This window comes from Martes martes, assembly GCF_963455335.1.
Source record: "Martes martes genome assembly, chromosome: 4".
NCBI lineage: Eukaryota > Metazoa > Chordata > Mammalia > Carnivora > Mustelidae > Martes > Martes martes.
In genome coordinates this window covers 35,149,217-35,175,347 of record NC_137891.1, presented here as the reverse complement: position 1 = coordinate 35,175,347, position 26,131 = coordinate 35,149,217, and the positions used below count along the sequence as shown (strand labels likewise).

The 26,131-nt window shown below is 45.0% G+C and overlaps 1 protein-coding gene across 2 annotated transcripts in view; it reads right to left on the bottom strand.

The window, feature by feature from the left end:
• The window catches only part of NCALD (neurocalcin delta), a 381,527-nt gene extending 355,749 nt beyond the window's left edge, over positions 1-25,778 (bottom strand). Inside the window, exons 1-2 of one of the 2 annotated variants that reach the window (XM_080802054.1) lie at positions 25,737-25,778; positions 16,713-16,785 (exon numbers count right to left, since the gene is read on the bottom strand). The gene's annotated coding sequence lies outside the window, so the exon portion shown is untranslated. The remainder of the gene's footprint in view (positions 1-16,712; positions 16,786-25,736) is intronic. The other variant, XM_080802056.1, reaches the window with a different exon arrangement.
• Positions 25,779-26,131: the final 353 nt, after the last annotated feature.

Sequence of the window (26,131 nt, the reverse complement as noted above, 5' to 3'; positions counted from 1 at the left end):
CACACCAAAGCAAGATGAACAAGCTTCATTTGGATAAAAAAACCAAATACATTGCAAATTTCTTCCTCCAACAGGAACTTTTCATAACTAAATTCAAGACTGACCAAAATACAAGATGGTACTTCCAGATATTTTTATCAATATGATATTAATTCTGAAAATCCCACAATAGCCAGTTTTTACAATTTTAAAGAATCAAAGTCATTTTTATGCGATGTCTTGAAGGTTTTTTTCAGTGCTTCCCAAAGAAGTGAATTTGTTAAGCTGAAGCCCGGTCCTAGAGGGCTCTGCCTTTGGGAAACCAGTGAAAGAAAGCAAAGCTGAAACTACAGGAGCATTGCTGGGAAATTGTCAAGAAAATTGCCCCAAACTGCAAATGCTTAAGGACTCAAACAGATATTTGTGCCCACGTGTTAACAGCAACACTATTCCCAATAGCCAGAAGGTGAGTAAACTGTGTCCATTGACAGATGATCAAATAAACAAAACATGCTATATACCACAATGGACTAGTAATCAGCCTTAAAAAGGAAAAAAAAAAATTCTAACACATGTATGATATGCAGAAACCTCAAAGAGATTAATGCTAACTGAAATGTACCAGTCACAAAGGGCAAATACTGTATGATTCCACCTATGTTAGGGACCTAAAGTAGCCACATTCAGAGACAGGAAACAGAATGGTGACTGCCAGGGGCTGCGGGGGGTGGGGAGGAGGGAATACGTTATTTAGTGAGTACGGAATTTCAGTTGGAAAAGATGAAAAAGTTTTAGAGGTGGATGGTGGTGATGGTTGCACAGTACGTGAATATTACTTAATACCACTGAATTGTAGGGATGCGTGGCGTCATGATCCTGGAGTCCCAGGATGGAGTCCCACATTAGGCTCCCTGCTCAGTGGGGAGTCCACTTCTCCTTCTGACCCTCCCCCTTCTCATGCTCTCTCTCTCATTCTCTCTCTCAAATAAATAAATAAAATCTTTAGAAACAAATGCCACCAAACTGTATACTCAGAAATGGTTAAATGACACATTGTACGCCATGTATATTTCACCACCACCAACCCCCAAAAGAGCAAATGCTTACAGGGGCAGACAAGCCTGGGGGGGAAGGGGGAGTAAAGTGGTGTGGGGTCTATAACAGCAGGAAGGGTGGAGACTGGAGAACAAGAGTGGGCATGTGTGTCCTCTCTAAAAAGACCAGGCGTGGCTCAGGTCGCTGAGGGCTGCGGTGTAGAAATTGGACCTTGTATTAAAGGCAGATATTATCATTTTTCAAGAAGTCTGAAATCCACATTTTTATGAGACCTCCTCTATTTTCTTTTTGAAGCTGGCCACCAGTGTTCCAAGTTCCAAAAACACTACAGGTCAAATAATTCACATGAGCAAGAGCATACAGCTCTTGATCTAGACGGTGAGTTGACAGCGTTGTCTTCAGGCACGAAGGCCACACGATGGAGGGCAGCAAGTTGAGTCCTGAACAGCATCAGCCTGGGCAGAGAAATTATTCCCAGCCTGTGCCGCCGGCCTCGCCATTGAATATAGAGCATGCAAGTATATCACAACCATAAGTTTATGCTAGGAAGCTACAAACAAGTGGAAATGGGGTGTTTTGTGTGCGTTTAGCTCTGCTTTTGTTTATCTAAAATGACAGCCTTTAGAATTCTTGCACATGTAAGAACAGGCTGGTCGTGCATTGGCCGGTTTAACAGATTCCCACGTTAGGCTCAGATAAGAAATGCATGTTCCACTGAAGAGCCGGTAGACTAAAAATGTGAGCAGCATCTATGCAAATTACACGAAGGACAGCTTAGTAGTATGAACACCCCCTAACTCTTGCAAGTTGGGCCGTGGGAACCTGAATTTTAAAAACAAAATCAGTGTTGGGACGCCTGGGTGGCTCAGTGGGTTAAGAGTCTGCCTTTGGCTCAGATCGAGTCCCAAACTGGGAACTCAGCGGGGAATCTGCTTCTCCCTCTGCCTACCGTTCCTCTTGCTTATGCTCTCTCTCTCTGACAAATAAATAACATCTCTTTAAAAAAAAAATCAATGTTTTAATTTTCTATCTCACAAACTTGGGAGACGGGAGTGATAATTTCAAAATAATGAAACATCTTAGAATAAACTAACATTTAGTATTTAGAGTCATTATTTTAAAAATGTGACTCTGGAACCGAAATGATAGCCCTTAAAATGCATCCTCTGTTCTTCAAAATAATGACTTCTGGTTTTTTGTGTCTCTCTTGTTACTCCTATTCTATGGATGAAGCAAAGAATGTCTTCAGCATAAAAGTGTAATTTGAATCAACTGATCGCTAGGCAGTAATAGTCAATTAAATGTAACAAGTGTTTAGTGCCCTTTTCACGTGGTTCTGCCTCCAGCAAAGCCCGTGACCAGATGTGGCCTCACCCTCCTTCCGCCTCACGGCTCCTCTGTGTAACTACCATCCCTACCTCCCAGCTCAGGATTTAAGGGAAATCTGTTTACATCAGTCTGCTCAGACTGCCATAACAGAATACCACTGGCTGGGTGACTTAAAGATATTTATTTTCTCACAGTTCTGGAAGCTGGAAGTCCAAGATCAAGGTGCCATTCATTTTTTTCCTGGCGAGGTGCTCTTCCTGGCTTACAGAGGGCCACCTTTTGCCGTGTCCTTACATGACCTTTTCTCTGTGCATGTGAAGAGACAGATCCCTGGTGTCTCTTCCTCTTCTCATAATGATACAATCAGATTAGAGCTCCACCCTTATTTGTGGCCTCATTGAACCTTAATTATCTCCCTAAAAAAACAATCTTTAAATACAGTTCTCTCTGGGGGTTAAGTTTCAATATATGAATTTGGGAAGGGTGGGGCACACAATTCAGTCTATGGCACCATCTAAGTGTGAATTATACTATAAAGAAAACCATATAATTAGAAGTTTCCAGTAAATATCTTTAAAGTTTCCATTTGTAAATAATAATACTCATTTCCTGGTTTTATCAGAGGCTTAGCCATGGGAAAGACATAAGGTAAATGCCACACTCCCCACTTATATTGCACAATTCATCTTTGAAGGGGCAGGACAATGCTAGGGTTCAGCAGAGAGAGGTCCATCACACACTACTGATGAGGAAAACCCTCAAGTTTCCAAAGGCAATATTGCAGAATGTTTAAGGGAGTAGGCGCTGGAGACAACCTTGGGTTGTATTCACCGATGGGCTGTGTGACTTTGGGCAGATGGGTTACCCTCTCTGAGCATCTGATGCCTCATCTTTGCTTTTTGGACCAGCCTTTGTACAGGGAAGGGATGAGACTGATTTAGCCGATACTATTAAGGAAACCAAGGGCAGTAAAGAGGTGGGTGGCCTGGGAGGTAACTAGATTTCTGCTTAATTAAAAGTAATGAATCTCTAATATGGTATCATGCCAGGGAGTCCTTCCCGGGGTCATTCAAATTACACTCAGTGGGAAACAGTCCTACTGCTCAGAATGGTCACCACTGTTTTTGAACAACAAAGTACCCAGAAGCAAGACAAGACCCTTTTCTTGAGGATGTGTAGAGATTTCTCATATTTTGTGACCAAACAGAATTTTTTAGAAGACTCTTCCACATTTGAGAAACTGCCCACCTTATGAGTTCTCACCTCCCCAAGATGGAGGCCAGGCATTTGCCTACCCAGCCTACCTTGCACCTACGGGGCAGGCATGTGACCTGGGCTCTACCAATCAGCAGCATCCATGTAAATATCAGAAGAGTGAGGTTAAAGAAGGAGGTCCTGGGGCACCCGGGTGGCTCAGTGAGTTTAGCATCTGCCTTCATCTCAGGTAATGATCTTGGGGTCCTGGGATTGGCCCTGCATCAGTGTCCCCACTCAGTGGGGAATCAGCCTGTTTCTCCACTCTTCCCCCCTGCTCATGCACTTGCTCTCTCCCTCAGATAAATAAATAAAAATCTCTTAAAAATTTTAAAAATCTTTAAAAAATAAAGAAAGAGAGAGGTACCATGTGGAATTCATACTGGTAGGGATTGGTGAAGTATGGCAGAGAGACACCTGGTTTGGAGACGTGACAGTGATGGGATTTCTGGGAGCCCACCAGAAAGAACTCACTTTATGATATGAGGAGAGATATCTATATTCTTTGGTAGCCCCCCAGGGGGTCCACAGGAGCCACGAGTGGTATAACTTGGGTAGTGTTCCTGGCTGCATGGCCTCCAAGTCCAATTCTGATCCCCCCAGAAATTCTTCAAGCTCCTTAATACCCTTAAAAAAAAAAAAAAAAAAACTCCCTTTCTGTGCAAACTAGCCAAAGAACCTCAAACTAGCATAAAACCACATAATAGTTGCACAATTAAATGAAAGCCAAGAGAAAAGAAACTCATGTTGGCATAGGCGTGGGCTTTCTAAATCCCATAACTATAAAATTTTAAATAAGCAAAAGAAATTGGGCAACTGTCTGCAAAGCTTTGATCAGCAAAAGAAGCTGATTGTTGCAAAGGACAGCTGGGGACCACTGAAGTATATACAGTAAGCAAAGAGAGGGCAAGTTTATCAGAGTTACATCTACACACACACACACACACACACACACACACACACTCCCCTACCCCTAAACTAATGCTCAAGACCTGAGGTTTCATAGATTCAACCTGTACCTGTGAGCATGGGAACTTGCTATTTTGACCTCCCCTTCCTTGAGGTTTTGATTTGCAAGAGTTAAAAAGAAAGCAATTATTTCCCAGTGGGTGTTAGGATCACTGATATATAAACAAGGCAATTTAATCATTACCTAGATAAACTGGGTCTTAAATCGTGGCTCTGAGAACGGTTTACATAAAACCTTTATGTAATTCACCAAAGTCATTTCAAGGCCGGGATAACTTAGACTTTAAACAGAGGGCACCTAACAAAAGCCTTTCAGGTCTTATCCCCATACTTGATAAAAACTGAAGACAAAGCCATCCTATAATTAGCTTTCCCAAAAAGACGCACATCTTAACAACAACTTCCTTTGGCTTAATAGCATCATCTCTAAGGATTAATGACCTAGCAAACAGAAAATCTAGGCCTTTCTAAGCACTTTGGATTTCCTAGGATTTGGGGATTTATCACATACAAATAAGATAAGGTCAGTGACCCAGACTGCTTACCCTGAGTCCCAAAACCTGGACTATAGGTTTCCTATTATTTAAAACAAACCCAAACATATTCCAAGGTGGACATGGGTTATCTTTGCTTGGGCAGCCTCCATACCCATTTCTTCTGAGTACTAATATCTCAACTGTCCCTGGAGACTATACACTCCTCCATTCCCAGGCCACGTGCTTTAACAAGAAGGTGTTTTAATCTTTCTCCAGGGGTCAGATGACCCAGGATTGACCAATCAGCCTGGCTGCCATGTTTGGTTGAAAGATTGGCATATAACCAATTCAGGACAATGAGACTCGAGAATTTTGTTGAAACTATAGGGAAGGAGAAGCTGCTTGCTGGGGTGTCTTGTCCAGTAAGCCTGGGGCTTCTGATGTCATGAACCGAGGGCCTGCTTGATGACGAACCAACGCAGAAAAATGCTGGGCAAGGAGATGGCAAGAGATAGATATCTGAGGATATTACTTGAGACCTGGATCAGCCACACCTTTGCCTTTACAGTTACAAGAACTGATTAATTTGTTTTCTAAGTCCCTTTGAATTAGGTTCTATCTTTTGCAACCTGACAGCCAAAACAGATAGAGTCATTTAAGCTGAGACTTTATAAAGGTAGCAGAAGTGTTAGAGTAGTTAGCTTTCAATACTAAAGTATAAAATGAGCTTGTACCACAAATGCTAAATCCCCACTATGAACAACTTTGCATACCAGCATGTGCTGCCTTACCCACAATCCCCTGCTCAGGGAAATGGTGCGAAAGAAGCCGGTGCATGAGGCAGTCCACCAATGGACCTGGGGTGAACAACCAACCCAAAAGCAGCTAATTCCTTTGCTGGCCAGGCTCCAATGGCTGTGGGGCCTGACTCTGTGAGCTGGACCAATAGGAAACCCTCACTAATGAGTTCAAGCTAGGAAATACTTAGGTCTCAGCCAGTGGGCTTATGGGTTGGCCATTCAGAGGCCATATGTAAAACGAAGCAGCAAAAGAAGGGAGGAGAGAAAAAGAGAGAAGGCAATTGAGCAGAGACCCCATGACCTCTGAGAATGACATTGACTCCCTTCCCAATTTTCCAGACCTATGTTTTGGCCACCATGAGACCAAGCTCTGCTTTGTTTGACAGTCACAGAATCCTAAGGGGCAGAGCAGTACACGGATTAGAGACTATGGCTCCCAAGTGACAACCTGGGTGTGAGCCTTGACTCCTGCTGCCCACCCACATGCCTGAGGCCACATTCTCTGCACAGGCTCCTCCTCAGTAGAATAGGGATAATAACACGCTGCCTCCCGGGATAGGGAAGAAGAGTCCCTGTGAAAATACATTCAGAATGGCGTAATTATAGTTGTGGTGATTGTCACAACCAGCCCCTTGTGGTTGAATTAGTTGGAGTGATGTCCCCGTCCTTGACCATCGAGAGGGCCCCATTAAAGCAACAACTGACTAAATGATTAACTTAAATATGAACATATTTCTCCACAACATGTATAGAACTGTCAATGTCCAGATGTAACTACAGTGTAAAATCTTCTTTAATAGGGGAAAACCTTAGCCATGGGGAGCACCCTATAGTGCTGAATCCGGTAACACTTGAAAGAGGGTAGGATGTCCTCATCCTCGTTCTGTATTACACCCTGTTCCTCCTGGGTCCCACAGTGACCCCTGAGTACTAGTTACTTCTGTACACCCCAGGGCTGACAGGCCAACCCCTGAGACTTCTCCTCTCTGCAACGGCCCAAAGCTTAGCCTCCTCTTCAACCGCAGTCTCCAGCTCTAGCTCTTTCGACAGAAAATTATTCTTGTGAGGCAGGTGCTGGGGGCGCCGTGTGTGTGCCCCGCAGAAGAGGCAGGTGCTGTGAGAAACAGGAGACATTGGGCCTGAAGGAAACAGCTAAGGCAAATCCAGAAGCCTTCTCTCATGACTCAAACCACTATACTGTGATTACTTCCTGTTTTGAGCAGTCCCTCCCCTCCTGAGGTTGGAAAAAAAATCACCTCGAAGCTGAGGCTTTTACTCTTAACTGTTCTGTCCCCTTCTGTAAAAGCGACACAGATGACTGCACCGACTCTGTCCCTCTCCAAAAAAATACTGTTCAATCGTTCCAAATGGTTGATTCATGCTTTCAAAGCCTTAAAACAAAACAATTGTTAAAGAAAGATGATATAAATCACCCTTCAAAGATCCTTTTGATTTAGAAAAAAAAAAATCAGTTTCCACAGGGGAGAAAAAAAATCCACACCAATATTCTTCAAATCTGTTCCCCAAAACGTATGAAGAATAAGAGGCAGACACAAGAATCCTGAGAAAGGAACAGAAGTTTGATTTCTTAAGGAAAAAACAAGAGCCTTTCACAACGACTCTGGTGTGTTTGGTTTTGCATTCTTTGCTAAAAGGCAATCACCAAAGAATTAAACCTATATTTCCTAGGTCTTTCTCCCTCCCTTCTTTTGGTAGAATCAGGATATGAGTTTTTGAGCACAATTGCTATTCTAAAAACCAGAGAACCACCGTATTCTTACAGCTACCCAAGCGGGCCAGGGGAGAGAAGAGCTAAACACGTCACGCACACTCCAGAATTTTAGGCAAGATGACATTCCCACGTGGGAATAAGCCACTTTTTGACTTCACAGTCAGCCCTTGAATTACAAGCTGATCAGGCCACATTTCTGATCAAGTTCCAACCTGGAATGCTTAGAATCTAGAATGTCTTCTCCCCTAACAACAATGTTCTAAGCACTATGTCACCCTAAAAGAGCCATCCTAGCCCTAGAATTCCTAAGGAATCGCATAGTTTTGTCCTGCGGGTCCTGCACGGTCCAGACACAACTCGTGATCTTCCTTTACGAAAATGCATTCTGAGTTCCAAATAAGACATAGTGTTTCAGGGCTTCTGACCTTACAGGACTGTCACCAGTGCCAAGACATCAGTGGTGGCCAAGGCCTGCCCCCCTTCCTCTCACCCCACCCACACTGACCAGTGAAGGGCACCAAGACGGGTACGGGCAAAAGGAGAAGGGGTCCTTCTCGTCCCATCTCCTGGTCCCCACTTGGCCACCAGCAGAGAAGGCAAAAAGCAAGAACTTGAGGCCAGCAGGGTGGACGCCAGGGCCGCAGCGCACAGGAACTGGGGGGAGGGAAGGAGAATTCTCTGAGGCTTGGGCTGGCCCGTTCCCCCAGCCAGCTGGGGACTGCCTGTGCTCTTAGCTTTCATTTCCACTGTTGGTTGCTAAGTGCTATACATAATGCAAAAGTAAATAGTTACACAGCGCAGTTTGGAAGACACAAAAACATACATCAATCAGCCAAGAAAAAAAAAAAACTCTCAAAGTTTCTAGGTTTATTTTTAGATCCCGGTTAGCCAAATGAGTAACCTAAATGCCCAAAGGAAGAGACGCCAGGGCTGAAAAGTGCATTCAGAAATGGGAGACACTGATACCGCCGGTCTCTGGCTCGTCTTAGCTTGTAAAATATGCATCGGGCCAGTCCTCAGGTGTTCTAAGCACCTCGCAGCAGTGCTTTGAATAAGGCCCTGGCATACAACACACTCCCTGGACTCGCTGCATAGAAAACATCATCCCGTGTCATGAGGTTTCAAGACATTAGAGTGAGCACAACACAAAATAGTGACATCCTTAAGTGAAGGAGTCAACTTAACAGAAGGAATGAAAACAATGCTAAAGTAGTAAGTGTACATCTACAAGGAGAGTAAAAGAGTTAAAAGTAAAAAGAGTAAAAAGGGTTTTATTCACCTTCTATTTCCTACATCCGGCAGAATGCCTTGAACACAGAAGACACACAACAAATGTTTACTAAATTAATAATGATAATAATAATATTCCCGGAAGAGTGCCTATTTCTAGGCAAGACTATCCTTGTGACCTCCAGAGAGTCCCTACGTGGTGATCAAACTTGAAGTTTCAAAGATACATTTAACAGTATAAAAGGGAATCAGAAGAACAATAGAACAACAGACAGTGTGAGAGAAAATAACGAACGGTCCGATGGAAAAGCAGGAGTAACCCTGAGTGACTCACTGAGATTTGCTCGCTTCTTCACCTCTACACTGAGATTGCATATGTGGCCCCACCACCTCGTGGCAACGCGGTAGAGACAGATGAACAGACACACTCCAGGCTTCCTGGACCACACGGGCAAGCAGCAAGGGGATATCCATGTTACAGGGCAAAATCTGAGCCTGATGCAACCAAGTTATTCTCAGTGTAACCACCTCATTCCAGGGAAATGAAAAATGGTCCTTCCCTTAGAAAAGACCCTTCTGATTACAATGCCATGCGTTTATAGTTGGGAAAAAAAAAAAAAAAAGCACAAATAAGAAAAGCCACTTGTTTTATGGAAAGGTTAAAAAAAAAAAAAAAAAAGAACACCAGGAGGCACCCCAGTGGCTCAGTTGGTTAGGCATCCCACTCTTGATTTCGGGTCAGGTCATGATCTCAGCGTCATGGGATCCAGCCCCACATCAGGCGCCCTGCTCAGCAGGGAGTCTGCTTGAGATTCTCTCTCCCTCTCGCCCTGGCCCTTCCCCCACTCACAAGCTCTCCCTCAAATAAATAAATCTTAAAAACAAAAACAAAAACACCATTTAGCAAAGTGTGCTGGGACAATTGGTTAGCAAGTTAAAAGAGAAAAATAATCAGTTTACTTCCTCATTTCCTCCCTGCTCTACACCAAAATTAATTATAATCTGTGTTAAATAATAATATGGGGCTTTTAATGCGAAGAATTCTTCAAAACCAGTAGAAAGCAGAGCTGATTACTTATGAAGCCCTATGAAAGAATGGAGCAGGCTGTCCTATCACTGGAAGAAATCAGAGTGAAATATTTGCCCACTTAACCACTGAAAACTGTATCCACTGTACAAGCAATTCACTAGGGAAATAACTAGCAAATGTGCCCAAAGATATTTTATTACATATTATTAAAGACCTTATTCCCATGAGGTATGTTTTAAGGGAAAACCAAAGCAAGCTTACAGAAAAATGTGTATAATATGCCTGTTTTGATAATAAAAAGTGAGCCCTCTTTGATCTTTAAAAAGACTGGATGCTCAAACAACGAGAAAGGTGGGGAGACACACCTTAGGCCTTTAACACTGGCCACCAGGGAGGCATAGGAGTAAAGACTGGCCAGGAAAGCCCTTAATGCATCTTTGTCCTGAATTATAATTTGGAAAAAAAATTATGTCTGATGCAAAAAAACATCTAAAGGCAAAGAACATAGACTAGAAAATTGGGAAAAGAAGAAAGGCAGCTAGTATACAATCTGAAAAAGAACTGTTCAGCCCCACTAGTTATCAAAGAAGTAGAAAGGCAAATAAAGTATTTTGGGGACCAAATTAGAAAAAGAATTTTGAAGTGATGATATTCAAGGTAAGAGACAGATGAAACCAACACAGTCATACAGCATGAACTGCTTAAATTTCCAAATTAATTTCTAAATTTCCATTTAGAAAGCAAATGGCAAAATGAGTCAAGAGTTTTTAATAAAAGTTCAAACATCCAACCTAGTAAATCCATTAGAAATACATCATAGGCTATAATCTTATATAGAGAAAAAGGTTTTGTACAAAAATAATAGCAGAAGAAATTATTTAAAATTTTGACCAAATGACCCATAACGGAATGGCTAAGTGAACTGAGGTATATCCATTTGATGAAATATTATATGCCCAATTAAGCATTATCTACAAAGAATATATAACAAAATATAAAATCCTCACAGAATTAAAAACTTCCATTTCTTTTACTCTCAATATTTTACTTCTGATGCAAACACGGGAGGTTTTTTTTTTTTTTTTCCATACCACCCAATCCCCCAACTCTCCAGATTCAATTCTGATGCTAACAACCCAGAGTCAGCACAGCCCCCACAGACTGAGGGCTCATCCCACAAGACTGCCCCCCCAATTCAAATGTCAGTTGCAAATCTCATACTTGTACTTCTGACCAATTGGCTAAAAACCAGGGGTTCCCATGACACCCTCCTCGGATTCAATAACTCACCAGAACAGCTCACAGAACTCAGGAAAACAGTTTACTTGCTTGATTATTGGTTTATTATGAAAGGATGTGGTTCAGGAATAACCAGATAGAAAAGATGCCTAGGACAAAGTATGGGGGGAGGGGTGTGGAGCTTCCATGGCTTCTCTGGGCAAGTCACCTGACCTGCGCTTTGATGCGCTCAGCCACCCGGAAGCTCTCTAAACCCCACTGTTTAGGCTTTTTTTCTAAGTTTTTATTTTGATTCCAGTTAGTTAACATACAGTGTAGTATTAGTTTCAGGTGTACAATATAGAGATTCAACACTTTCACACGACACCTGTTGCTTATCACACATGCCCTCCTTAATCCCCACCCCATATTTTACCCATCCCCCTACCCACCTCCCCTCTGGTAACCACCAGTTTGTTCTCTACAGTTAAGAGTCTGTTTCTTGGGGTACCTGGGTGGCTCAGTGAGTTAAAGCCTCTGTCTTCAGCTCAGGTCATGATCCCAGGATCCTGGGATCGAGCCCCATCAAGCCCCATCGAGCCCTATCGATCCCTGCATCAGGCTCTCTGCTCAGCGGGGAGCCTGCTTCCCTTCCTCTCTCTTTCTGCCTGCTGCTCTGCCTACTTGTGATCTCTGTCTGCCAAATAGATAAATAAAATTTTTTTAAAAAAGAGCCTGTTTCTTGGCCTCTCTCTCTTTTTTGTTCCTTTTCTCCTTTGCTTTGTTTCTCAAATTCCACGTATGATTGAATCATATGGTATTTTATGGAGCCTCTACAATTATGTAGACACAATTGATTAAATCATTGGCCACTGGTGATTGAATTTCATCTCCAGCCCCTTTTCCCTTCCTGGGGGTAGAGGAGAGACCTGAAAGTTTCAACCCTCTAATCACATGGTTGGTTCCTTTGGCAACATGTCCCTCTCTTCCGAGAGTCACCCCTTTAGCATAAATGCAGATGTGGTTGAAAGGGGTTTCATTATATGATAAAGGACACTCTTCCTACTCCTATCACTCAGAAATTCCAAGGGTTTTTAGGGAGCTCTGTGCCAGGAACTGGGGACAGAGACCTAATATATATTTCCTATTATATCACAATATCACAGCTCAGGGTATACGGTTAAATGAAAAACTAATTTTAAATTATATAAAAAATGACTAACATTACTAAGAAAAATATTTCTTCATAAAAATCATAAAAGGAAATATTCCAAATATTAACAGTGTTTGCCTTTGAATATTTGGATTATGATAACATTTTTTTCTTCTTTCTAATTTTCTATAGTATGCAAATCTTACTTCATGATAATGCCTTACTTTTATAATGGTAGGGTTGAAGGTATGGAGGGAACAGTAGCCAAGGTCTGTGGAACATATTCTTTAAATGACTGCTTTTAAAAAATCTAAAGCAGTCTCCCCATTGCTCTCTCAAGAAATTTCCAAGGCCAGAACTGACTTCTGATTTGTCCTTCTGTTTGTCCTTCGGCCTGGCTTGGAAGTGGCTGTCCTGTCTTCCAAAGGAGTGAAGCGGTGGGAACTCAACATCACAGGCTTCCCACATCCCAATCCACCCCTTCCAACAAGTCAGAGCACAAAACCCCATCAAAGAGCTCTTCTTGCAAATGTTCTATTAGAAATTTTAGATCACATGTCTAAAGAAATGTGTGTGCGTGCGTGTGTGTGTGTCTGTCTGTCTGTCTGTCCATCTATATGCTTCCTCCTCCTTTCTCCATCCTCAAAGGCAGCAAAACAAATCCAGGACAATGATGCAGCAATTGACTGTATGTACCAAATGTTAAATCTCAGTGATAATAGATAAATCTATTCATCTAAATAGAATAACACTGCAAAAGTGTGAAAACCAAAGGAACCCCAGCCAGGACCATACCCCAATATTAAACAATTTTAAATAATAATGGATTAAAGTCCATCTCTCCTCTCACATTTGCCATACAATCCAAATTAATAATCTCAGATCCCTACTGCACTATTTTAGGCCCTATCCCCAATACTGAGTCAGGCTAAATATTTCCCCTTGGGGTGCATTAAATGGTCAGATAAACACTCTTAGTGCACGGTACTTCAGAGATACGCATCACATGTATCTTTATATAAAACTAATGAAACATTCAGAGCCTGGCTAAGTTTGTAGAGCATACAACTCTTGATCTTCATCTCAGGGTTGTGAGTTCAAGCCCTCCATGGGGTATAGAGATGACTTAAAAAATAAAAATCTTTAAAAAACTACTGAAAGAAAAATTCCAAATACTAATGCTGATTGATAAAAGAAAATGTTAGTAAAAGATGTTAGAAAAAAAAAAAAACTTTAGTGAAAAAAAGAATGATCTCGCAAGTTTACCTCCTTAGTAAATTCAAGTATTTGCAGTAGCTTGTGTGACATTATTTCTTCTGAATGGTGGTGCACTTGACCTTTGTTACAAAAGAATAGCCACACCGGCAGCATAATTTCTGTACAGGAGATGTTGCACCTCGCGCTCGCCTGTGTTATCCCGCTTAACCTTCTCAACCCTGACAACAACCCCACGACGCACGACCACGGTCGCCCCAGTTGTTCCTTAAAGGTGCAAGTTCCGGGAGGTCGCGCACTTGAAAGTGACCGCATGAAGACTGAAGGTAGCCAGGCTAGTCCGGCTCCAGAGTGGACATTCTCCTGCTTCTGCAGAACTAGACAGTGTACCCACATTCTTTTTAACTTACACCAAAAATCTCTCCTGCCCAAGCCCGCTTAGACAATTTGTAAGAAAAACAACTGGTATCAACTACCCGAGCAAACAGATGATCAGTACCGATTTCGTAATTCCAAATGAAGAAGGGACTGAATTACTACATCACTTCTCAGAAAGTTACAGTCCCCAGATCAGCACCAGAGGAAGTTATACAGGGCCTTCCAGTAATGGAAAGAGAAGAAATAAACCAATTAAATGGTCTGGTGGAGAAAAGGAGAGGTATAAAAGGGCCTAAAAATAGTTTCCATCTTATCTCTGCTGTAATAATAGCAGATTAGCATGCATTCTCTTGGAAATGTCACCTAGGCAACCAGAAATACAAAGACGGAGATGTTCAGAAAAATATATGTATATAAACCTATTTCTGCCATCTTTGAACATAAGTGATCACTATTGCAAGAAGGACAATAACTAGACTATGTATGGAAAGAGAAAAAAGGCAAGTACAGAAGAAAGTTGCATAAGTAAGTATCCAGTATAAAGTAGGCTAATAAGATATAAAGGTAGGTCTTTCTACAAGAAGCCCTAAACCATTGCCTCAAATTTGGGCCAAAAAACTACTAGGAATACTAAACGTATTTTTCCTACATTTTTTAAATGTCATGTTTTGAATAAGCCCAAGACAGACTAATACGAAAGAGGGTAGGCTGACAAATTTTAAAATCACATTTGGAAAACTATCTTTTTTGCCGGGGGGACTATCTTAAGCTCCACTTACCTAGAGTGACTCTATGTCCCTGTTTGCCTAAAACAGTCCCTGTTTGTGCCTCTTGTGTTGCTGTAATTATTAAAAAGCAATACTCCTCTTTCACTTTTTTTTTGAAGATATTTGCATTAATCACTTTGTTTTCTTTTTTTTTTAAGATTTTATTTATTTATTTGACAGAGAGAGAGATCACAAGTAGACAGAGAAGCAGTCAGAGAGAGAGGGAGAAGCAGGCTCCCCACTGAACAGAAAGCCCAATGTGGGGCTTGATCCCAGGACCCCAGGATCACGACCTGAGCTGAAGGCACAGGCTTAACTAAGCCACCCAGGCAACCCTCCTCTTTCACTTTCAAAAGTATCTGTGTGAACAATAAATTACAGGGTTCCCTTACATTTAACCAAGATGTATTTCTTGACCAATTAACAACACGCTAGCAACTAGGTTGAGAACTTAGATTAGTTCAAAAAAATTCTACAAGCTAGAATCCCTGACTTCCAGAATGCTGCAATCTGACTGCAAAGACAGAAATAAGACCCCAAACAATAATGAAGCAGTGAAAAATTGATCATCGTTCCCGGAGACCAGGCCGTTAAGTGCAGCAGTTCAGATCCCAGACAAAGTAGACTGTGGATCCCCCTGAGTGAGATACTCCATAGAAATTGTGCTAAAAGCCACCATGCTTCTTGAGCGCTTACTGTATACCAGGCACTGTGCTAGGCATGATGCACGTGTGATCTCACTCCAGACTCAAAACAAACCTAGAAGGGAACTGTCCTTATGCTCATTCTCTAGAATGGTCCACGTGTTACCAGAGAATTCAAATGCCTGACTCCAAAGCGCACGCTCCCCGCCAGCGCGGATGGGTGCGCACCACTTCCTGTTGGCACAGCCTGACCCGGGCCTGGCGCCACGGTTAGGAGAGCTCTCAGCTTTTCTTTCTGCTCTGTAGCAGCGCAAGGTGTGCTCCGACCCTGGCAGAGGGCGGCTCAATCAGCCAGGGACCGGGTAGGAAACGGGGGGTGGGGGTGGGGGGTGGGGGGGTGTTTTTCATCCTACTGAGGAGTCCTCCTATTGGAGGGGCTAGCTACAAAGAAAAGAGTAAGGAAGGGTTTAGAAAAGCAGCAGGAGGCCGTTACCATCCCCAGGCCTCCATGTGTGGGGTCGGGGTGAGTGGAGGCATAAAGGAATTCCAAAGAAGGTGGCTGGAGGGAGAAGGCACCTGGCAGGAGCTGCGGCCTTCAGCGCACAGAGGAAGCCAACCTGCAGCATGCAACCCAGCAGAGGGAATGGGGAAACAAACAGCCTCCCCCACTCTCCCCTACTCCCCCAGTGGTGGGCTGGACCCACCCACCCCTGGCCAAATTATATCAGAAATCAAAGACAAAGATGGCCCCTGATGCCTCCCCGGGACACAGAGCAGGTGGATGAGGGAGGGAAGAGGACACGGAAGAGCCAACAAGAGGTGTCCAGCCTGCTCGCTGTGTCCTTGTCCCCCGCATAAGTGTGTGCTCCCAACTGAGGCAGAGTAAACTGGAAAGTGGTACCTTAGCAAGAAGATGTCATCCTCAGCCTAGGTGTGAGGCCAGAGCCAGTTCACAGCCAAGTGTCCTTTGTAGTTAAACTTGGCCCCGTGCTTAGAAGGGCCCCACACTCGGTCTAATGCTCTGCTGACACCATTTTGAAATTTTTGAAAAAATTTTTTTAAGATTTTATTTATTTATTTGAAAGAGAGCAAGTGAGCGAGCACAAGCAGGGGGAGGGGCAGAGGGAGAGGGAGAAGCAGACTCCCCACAGAGCAAGGAGGTTGACTCGATTCCAGGACCCTGGGATCAAGACCCCAGCCAAAGACAGATGCCCAACTGACTAAGCCACTCAGGCACCCCGAAATTCTTGATAATTTTTAAACAAGGACCCAGAGTTTTTTCATTTTGTACTGGGCCTCACAAATTAAGTAGCTGGTCTTGGGCAAGGCAAACCATTTCTTGAGCCGGTGAGACGAAATTCTGGTAAGTATCACAAGATTCCAAGTATCTTATTCAAAGCAAACAGACCCAAAGTTAATATTAACCAGAGTCACAGTGATACAGCAGAATATATAGCATAATAAAGTGAGGGGACACTTTACCTTTTTTTTTCTTTCCTCTTTCTCTTTTGAAGTCAAACAGCAAAGTGGCTGAGAAACCAAACTCAGCTGCCCCCTGGAGAGAAACGGAACTTAATTACAACGGCCTTTCCACAGCACAGAGGGAATGGATTTTGGCTCTTACCCAGTTAACGAGATCAACGCAGACAACCAAGCAGAATAATTTATGTCCTGGGTGGCCTCTCTGATGTCCCCCATTGGATGGGATATGGTCTTCAAATTAGCCAGGTAATTGCGAAAGCTACCCCTGACCTTGCCTTGTGGGCCCCGCGTACTTGGCCCCCGTCTGGGATAAGGTATTGAAAACACATGCATAGAAGCCTCGTCGATGGGCCAGCAACACTTACAAACCGTATTTCTAAGCTGATGCTTTTCAAAAGCCTAGAAACTGAAGCCTACACTGCGGCTGTTTCCCTTTCCCAAGAGACCCCAACATCCTTAGCCTTCCTCGGAGTAATTACCATAGTGAGAGTGTAGGCCCAGGTGAGAAGCCAGAACAGGGCCCATCTCTGTTCATTCTTCTGTTCTTTTCCTCCAAGGACACAGGGCAAAGCAAAGCACAAAAAATTTCCATCTGAGGCAGGGATCAAACTGGTTTTTTTTTAGCCTCTTTCACTCACCTCTCCGTGTCAGAAATAAGGGATGGTAGATTTTAAGCGTTTAGTTGTTTAAAGTTAGAATAAATTTTCAATAGATCAAATCAGAAGGATTTACCAAACGTCGACTGTGTCAAGGAACCTGGAATCCAGGAGGTACATCAAATCAAGGGGCATCATGACAGAACCAGAAGATTAAGGGTTCCAGTGTACCCTCATGAGCCCTGTACTGGGGTGAATGGTGGCCCCCAAAAAGACGTCCACCGCCTAACCCTGGGAACAGGTGAATGTGATCTTATTTGGCAAATGTGATCTTATTTGCCAAGGTCATTAAGTTAAGGATCTTGAAGTAAAATAACTCCAGATAACCCAGGTGAACCCTAAAGCAAATGCTAACTGTCCTTTTAAAAGACACCCCGAGAGGGGAGGCCACGTGATCACCAAGGCAGAGACGGGTGGGAATCAACCTTGAGCCCAGAAATGCCACCAGCCACCAGCCGCTGGACCAGGCAAGCAAAAATTCAACCCCCTGGAGCCTCTGGAGGCTTGGCTGTGCTCATACCTTGATTCTGGACTTCTGGCCTCCAGAACGGTGAGAACACACATTTCTGTTATTTTAAGCCACCCAGTTTGTGGTAAGTTGTTACAGAGGCCACAGGAAACTAACATAAACCCTCAGCCACATGGTTCACCCCTGGCCTCAGCTTCACAGCCTCCGGGCATGGAAAATATGAGGCCCTCCAATGCAACAGGGGCTGACTTCTGACCCCAGAATAGGTCTTTTCTCTGATGCAATGCTTCGTGTGTTTGTAGACCACAATAGTTGGGTTCCCACAGAGTTTTTTCTGGCTAGAGAGCCTTTCAGTCATGCCTTGGGGGAGGTGGGCTCCCCACATATGAGACACTGCTTTCTGCATTCATTCCCTCTTGCCAAAATAGCACACAGAGAAATACCATCTCCCTTGTTCTGGACACTCTTCTTCTAACATTGCCCAAAGTCTCATTAATGTTTAAGCAGCCAAGTTACATCGTCTAATTCTTTGGAGCTTTCCACTAAAAGCAAAACAAAACAAACTTCTTTCTCACATGTGTTTCAAGGACATAGTATCACCCCCACCAATTATATAGAAAAGATTTTTTTGATCTAAATATAATCATTCAGCTATGAAACATACATATGAAATACATGTTGTCCTTTGGGGGGGAAGGGGAAATTCTGAGCAGTCACTTCCTGTACATTTTGACAACCAAGCAAAGTTTGTACAAATCAGATTATTCCCAAAGAATCAAAACACACAGGTTTGGGGGAAATCTAACATTCCAGATCTGACTGGATGTACAGTGGAAATGTTTCTGGCTGGGTTTGAATCCCAGCCCCACAACCTATTGGTGACCTCAGGTAGGTCATTCAACCTCCTGATGCTTCAGTTCCCTCACCTGTGAAATAAGGATCATCAGAGTGCTCCCTCCTCCTGCTGAAGCCTCTCTGCTTTTCTCTCCACATCCAGCCTCCTCCCTTCTCCACTCCACCCTCAGCCCTGGGAGGCTGATTTCTACCTACAATCGAGCCCTTATATCAACAAGTTTTCTTACCCTCTGGCTTCTGGATAGGTTGGACAATTGGGAGGCACCAGGAGAAATCAGAGAGGGGAAAAAAGAGCGGGTGGGGACTCACTTACCTGCATGCCTCTGTGCCAGGCCACAGTTTGGCAGAAGCTGCATTCCTCTACTAAAGAGACATTCCAGAAACTTCTCTCTCACCTCACCCTCTCAGGGCTGGTATAGTGAAGGCCAAAAGGCATTGCTGGCCACTCTTGGTGATTTCTCTTAAGGCTGCCCACATCTTTGTAAATAATCCCCTCACTAAACTTTCTTCAGTTAGACCCTAGGAGTGTGTCATCGACCTGCTTGTGGGACCCTGGCAGAAACCCTCGATTTCTCAGAATCGATTCAGTTAATGTCAGAACATGCCATGTTCACAGAAAGAGCATCAGGGCATCTGCAATCATGGTTGTCATTTTTAGCAACAGCAGTCCACTTGTCTGTGCCATCCTTGGTCAGGAGATAGCTCGGCGATACATTCACCTTTCCTCCCCAAGGCCAATACCATTTAGTGTGGCAATAAATATAATATCCTCGGTTGTACACACATGGAGAAAACCATTAAGTTCTCTTTCATCTGAATAATTAAAATAACCCCCTAACCCTTCCACTGTCTTTCCTCTCTTCACTCTCTCTGTTGTGGGAGAGTGATCACGCCAGCACCACAGGGCAACAACACTCAACACTTCCTCTAAATGAAATTCAGATTCTACTACTGTCCTTTACAATTCGATCCCAATCTACTTTTGAGACTACATTAAACATTTCACACCCACTAGGATGGCTATTATATTAAAAAAAAAAAACAACTTAAAATAACTAGTGTTGGCAAGGATATGGAGGAATTGGAGCCCGCATGCATTGCTGATGGGCATGTGAAATGGTGGCTGCTGTAGGAAACAGTACGGCAGCTTCTCCAAAAATTAAACAAAATTACCATATGATCCAGCAAAATTCCACTTCTGGGCATATCCCCAAAAGGACTGAAAGCAGGGACTCAAACAGATATGTGTACGTCGATGTTCACAGCAGCATTATTCATGGTAGCCAAAAGGGGGAAGCAACTGCAGTGCTCGCTGACGAATGAATGGATAAACAAAACGTGGTGTAGACACACAATATCGTATTATTCAGTTTCAAAAGGGAAGGTCATTTGGACACATGCTACAACATGGGTGAGTCATAAACACAATACGCTAAGTAACATAAACCAGTCACAGAATGACAAATATTGTATGATTCCACTCAACACAAGGTACCTAGAGTAGTCAAAGTCCTACAGACAGAAAGAGGAATGAATGATGGTTGCTGGGGGCTGGAGGGAGAGGGGGAGGGAAAGTTTTTGTATACTGGGTATAGAGTTTCAGTTTGGAAAGATGCAAAAGTTCTGGAGATGGGGGCACCTTGGTGGCTCAGTGGGTTAGGCCTCTGCCTTCGGCTCAGGTCATGATCTCAGGGTCCTGGGATCGAGCCCCGCATCAGGCTCTCTGCTCAGTGGGGAGCCTGCTTCCTCCCCTCTCTCTGCCTGCCTCTCTGCCTACTTGTGATTTCTGTCTGTCAAATAAATAAATAAAATCTAAAAAAAAAAAAAAGTTCTGGAGATGGATGGTGGTGAGAGGCGCACAACAATATGAATGTCCTTAATGCCACAGAACTTGACACTTAAAGATGGTTCACGTGGTAAATGTTGTGTTATTTGTATTTAACTGCAATAAGAAAAAATAGCATATTCAGGAAGCACTTATTGCTTGCCTATCACACAAAGCACTGTGATGGGGATGCGTCGGGAAACGAATGGGGAGGTCACTGTCCCCATCGAGGGGGCTCTGCTCCTGTACCTCCCCCCACATAGTGCTCATTCCAGTCAACCTGTTCTCTAATTATGTCTTGCACTTTCTCATGGAATATAAATTTCTTAAAGGTAGGGGACTAGATCTTATTCATCTTACACCACTAGAACTTAACACATGCTGAACATGTGGAAACTGCTAAAAAATCTTGGTTGAAAATGTGAGTAAAAATCCAGGCAACGAAGCCTATGTCTTCCTTTTCCTCATCTCTTCTAGCCCGCCAATACTTAGCATTTCTTGAAGTTAGTTAGTTATATTTTCAGATATAAGAGATTAGAACTTTTTACTAAGCTCACTTTAAATTGTTCTGTTCACAGGGCACCCGGCTGGCTCAGTTGGCAGAAACTCTTAATCTCAGGGTCAAGAGTTCAAGCCCTGCATTGGGCATGGAGCCTACTTAAAAAAAAAAAAAATTGTTCTGTTCACAAATAATTCTACTAAGCATATAAATTATGGGTTTCAAATTAAAACTCCACTCTTCTCTAGCCATGTGTCCTTGGGCATGTTATGGAGTGTCACTGAACCTGTTTCCCTCCTCTATGAAGGGCGAATGTTAGCAGTACTATGGCGGACATCTGCTGCTTTGCAATCCATCACCCATTGGCCCGTCTCCTGGTGACAGTGTAACAGTGTTCTCCAACAGTGTTCTCCTGGAGAACTACTCTGCTCCCTGCCCCTTTGCCTATGGCTCAGGGTTAAAACCTGATCAAGCCCAAGCTCTGCCGATGTGTGGCACTGCAGCCACGGGAAGAGGCGCCGGACCCAATCAAAGCAAATAAAGCCATAGCACTGCAAGAAATGCTGGGATAGAGTCTCTCCCTTTCAGGCTGGATTTAAGCCCATAATGAAACGGAACCTAAAAATGGTGTCAACTTCAAGAAGGAAACCAAGAAATACGGAGAGAGAAGTTAGGCCGTGGTAATGATGCTTAAGGCCTAGATCAAGCCATACCTGAAGTATCTTCCCCTGGACTGAGGAGTTATAAAAGTCAAAATAATGTTGTTATTTTTTTTTTTACTTGAAATTTTCTTACACTTGCAACAGAATTGAGTCCTAAGTATAATAAGTATCTCCTGAAAAAATTATTACAAAGTTTGAATGGGATCCTTATGTACATACATAGTACACACTGGATAAATGGAAGCTACTAATGTAAATGGTGATAAAAATTAACCAGTATGGTATGGTAGTGGTAAAAATTTCCTGGCTTCTTAGGTTGACTTTTAACTCGTGTTTTCTCCCTGATTTCTGCCTTCATTATCCTTCCATGATACTCTCTTTCATGGTGATAAAGATAGAAGGATAGTAAGAATAAAAATTGTAGGCCACCACTTCATAATCCCATGCCCTGACAGACATCACTAATTGATCACAGAGCTCTTTCCTGCTGAGCCTGGATCCAGCTTTGGATTCCTATTCCACCCAGCTCTCCAGGCGGCCACTACCACTCAATCAAAGCTGACATGAAAAATGAAACCAATGGGGGTGCCTGGGTGGCTCAGTTATTAAGCGCCTGCCTTCGGCTCAGGTCATGATCCCAGGGTCCCAGGATCAAGCCCCACATCAGGCTCCCTGCTCAGCAGGAAGCCTGCTTCCCTCTCCCACTCCCCCTGCTTGTGTTCCCTCTCTTGCTGTGTCTCTCTGTCAAATAAATAAGTAAAATCTTGAAGAAAAAAAAGAAAGAAAGAAAACAAACCAATGGTCTCAGCTCCAGAATAGTAGCTGGCGACATTTTCCTATAAAGAACTGGGTAGTAAGTATCTTAGTCATGGTCTCCATTACATAGTCTTCATATTTTGATTTGTTTTGTTTACAACCCTTATAAAACGTAAAAAGCATTTTTGTTTCCTCGGCTATGCGAAAATCCCTGTTCTAGAGCCTTGAAATCAGACTCTGAGATTGTCCCTGAGAACGGGGCACCATCTTAGCTCCCTCTGCACGGCTGCTGAGAACCCAATAATGGAATGCTTCGAAACACTGCCTCAGACAGAAATGCATCTACAGAACATACTGAATTGACTGAAATGTAACAGAGGAGCTCTGATGGCAACATAGTTCCTGTCCTCTTAATACCAATTCCAGGACAAGCTGAAATCCAGGCTCCAGGGGAAGCCACAATCCAAGGACCATCAACAAAGCCCCTGCGTGTGGTAACATTCACCTCTGCCTTCAGAACCAAAGTCACTGCACAACCTCTTCAAAGAGCTGGATCTCCACCCCCTCCCAGCCCAAGAGATGCCCCACCTTTCTATCAGGGAAAGAAGGGAAGAGTTCAAATCACTACATTTCCCCATTATTAGTCTGACCCTTTACAGTTTAAAGGGTCTGAAATGGGAACCTGGGTGGCGCAGTGGGTTAAAGCCTCTGCTTTTGGCTCAGGTCATGATCCCAGGGTCCTGGGATCGAGTCCCACATCGGGCTCTCTGCTCAGCAGGGAGCCTGCTTCCTCCTCTCTCTCTGCCTGCCTCTCTGCCTACTTGTGATCTGTCTGTCAAATAAATAAATAAAATCTTAAAAAATAAAAAAAGGGTCTGAAATGGTTCCAAGATAGTATGCCACATTGCTTCTGACCAACTTCTGGTTCCTCAATATCTCACAGAGTTTTTTATTGTACAGTATTATACTAAAGATTGGTTTGGTCTTTCTATTATTCTGCATGTTTGTTTCTGGTTTTAGTGAAAAGGACTGAACTTCGCTTGACATTCGTTTATTAATTTAACAAACATTTACTGACACAATCCATCTCTCAAGGCACTTGCAGGTGAGGAAGACTGGTACACAGATGACAATGCAGGGCGCCGGGAGGGGTATGCACGGGGTGCTGTGGTCACAGGAAGCAAGAGAAGCTCAGTTAGCTGGGGGTGCGGCGGGGGGCTGCCAAGAGGTCTATCGGTAGGCACTGCCGCTGCTGATGAATAGGGAAAAATTCACAGGAGTCACCCAGCCGAGGAAGGGTGGGAGGAGCTGAAGCTCCTGGGGAGATGAGGCTGGGGAGGAAACGAGGGTGAGGTCACGAAATTCCCTGGAGTCCCAACTCTACCCTGAAAGCCACGGAAAACCTCTGAAGGAAATGAAGCAGCGTGACCGGTGTAGATTTTTGTTTCCCAAACCAGCCATCTAGTTGCACTTTGGAGAATGGGCTGGAGCAAGAGCATCCCGATTCAGAGCAAGGAGCCCAGTAAGAAGGCAACTGGAGCAATTCAGGCAAGTGATACCAACATGAACTACACCAGTGACAGTAGCCGCTGTGAGAAGGGTTAATAAGCCACAACAATAGTGTTAACAGCTCACATTTCTGCAGCCCTTATTAATGACAAGGCACTGAGGGAAGTGCTTTCTGTGTATTAATTCATGTTATCTTCACAACAAACCTGAGATACATTTGGTACTGCTTATCAACCTCATGCCACAGATCAGGAAACAGAGAAGTTAAGTATGGAGTCCAAGGTCACGGGGCTACTCGGGTCCCAGCCAGAACAGTTTGGCTGCTCAGCCCATGCTCCTCACAGCCCCCTCACCTAGCACACTTAGAGAGAGGCAGAGAGGGTCCTCAGGACTGGTGCTGACTGGTTGAAATGGGGGAAACTCCAGAGGTAATTTCCAAGGGTCTGGCTTAGGCACCTGAATGAACATTTGGGTTTCAGTTTCTTGAGCCTCCTCCTCTGAAGGAAGCCCCTCCCCAGATCTGCACTTAGCTCCCAGTGGTCCCCCTCCCATACACCCACACTCCCACCATCACACTACCTCCTTCTCCTCTGCAGTCCCTGCACCCTGCATTTGACCCGAAAACACAGACATCTCCCAGACAGAGCAAAAAACCTCACAAGAATTGCCAATTGGGTCTGAGAAACCTGGACCTAGAATCCTGCCCTTGATAATACGGCTGCTTAAGTCTGTTATTTTTAAATCAGACAAAGCTAGGAAAACTTTGAGCAAGCTTGTGTGGTTTCCTTCTCAGCAAGCGAGACCTTGGCAGCCCCCTTCTGTGTTTCACACCAGCCGCCCTGCGAGCAGAACGAGTACCATCATTTGGGGCTCGCGTTTAATGGCAGAAGCACACTTGACCGGCCTAGCCTGCAGCTTCAGACAGACCCGCAGGAAGAAAGTGGCCCCGGCGGGGGGGAGATCTTCCGAGAGCCAAATGGCTGGCTTTCTTCGGGCTTGAAAGTTAAAGCAAGCATCTGCAGCAAGAAACTTGTGTATTTCCTGCGGACAGGGAGACCTCCTGCCCCTCCCGGGCCGATACAACCCACTTTGCACATCCTGCTTCTCTGGGAGCTAAAAATAAATCGGTATGCACTGAAAAACACTCAGACACATCTCCCCAGCACACCCCTTCCCGAGTCCCTGACGGCAAGAGACGCAAATCTTTCAGGTTCTGAGTCCCAAATACATGCTACTTCCTCCTCTGGGTTCAACTACCGCCTTCGGTGGCTCCGAAAGCCCCCTCCCCTGGTCCCCACCCCACACACACGCCTCCTGCAGCCTCTCGGGGGCCGACTCTGCAGGCCCTGGAACCTGCAGTGCCCTCGACTCCAGCCCCCGCCCCGAAGGGTTGCTCCAGAGGTCCCCGGGCCACCAGGCGCACGAACGCCCCCTTCCGACCCAGCGCGCCCCCATCCTGCCGGCCCCGCGCCTCAGCGCGTCGGTGTGCAAAGTTGCTCTCTCCCTTCCTGCCACCCATCCTCGGGGTCTTTGGCTTTGTTTTCTTTTCCCTCCGAGGCACTGAGGGCAGGACCAGGGAACTGACCGGGTGAGCTGCCCCGGGAATGGCTGCGGGGACCGGGTCCCCAGGACCGCGCAGCTCCTCGCGCCCACCCCTGCGCCCGCCCGGCCCCGAGCGCGCGGGTCCCCTCTCCAGCAGCCGCTCCCGGCGCCGCCGGCCCCCGCACACCCGCCCTGGCTGCGACTCGGATGTACCCTGGATCCGGAATCGGAGGGAAGGCGCTGCGACTCACCGCCTCGGCCGCTCCCGGCGTCTGTGTCGCCGCCGGAGAGGCGGCAGCAGCAGCGGCGGCAGCGCCTTCCCTCCGCCCGCCTCCCCCTGGACAGTACCGCCGCCCGCCGCGCCCCCCTCCCCTGCCTCGCGCGGTGTCTCCGTCCTCGCCGCCGCCGACCCCCCTCCCCACTGCGACCCCGCCGGCAGCCTGTCTCCCGGGTGGGCTGGACTGCGGGAATGCAGGGGGGGGTCGGGGGCCCGCGGAGGCGCGCGGTTTGCAGGTGCGGTGAACGCCCCGCCGGTTTGCCTGTTCGGGTGCGGCCGCCGGCCTTATCCCCATGGTGCCCGCTTAGTCCTAGCGGTGGACCGGGGTTCTAGCCAGGCTGCACTCGTACTTTCCCAAGGGTGCCATTT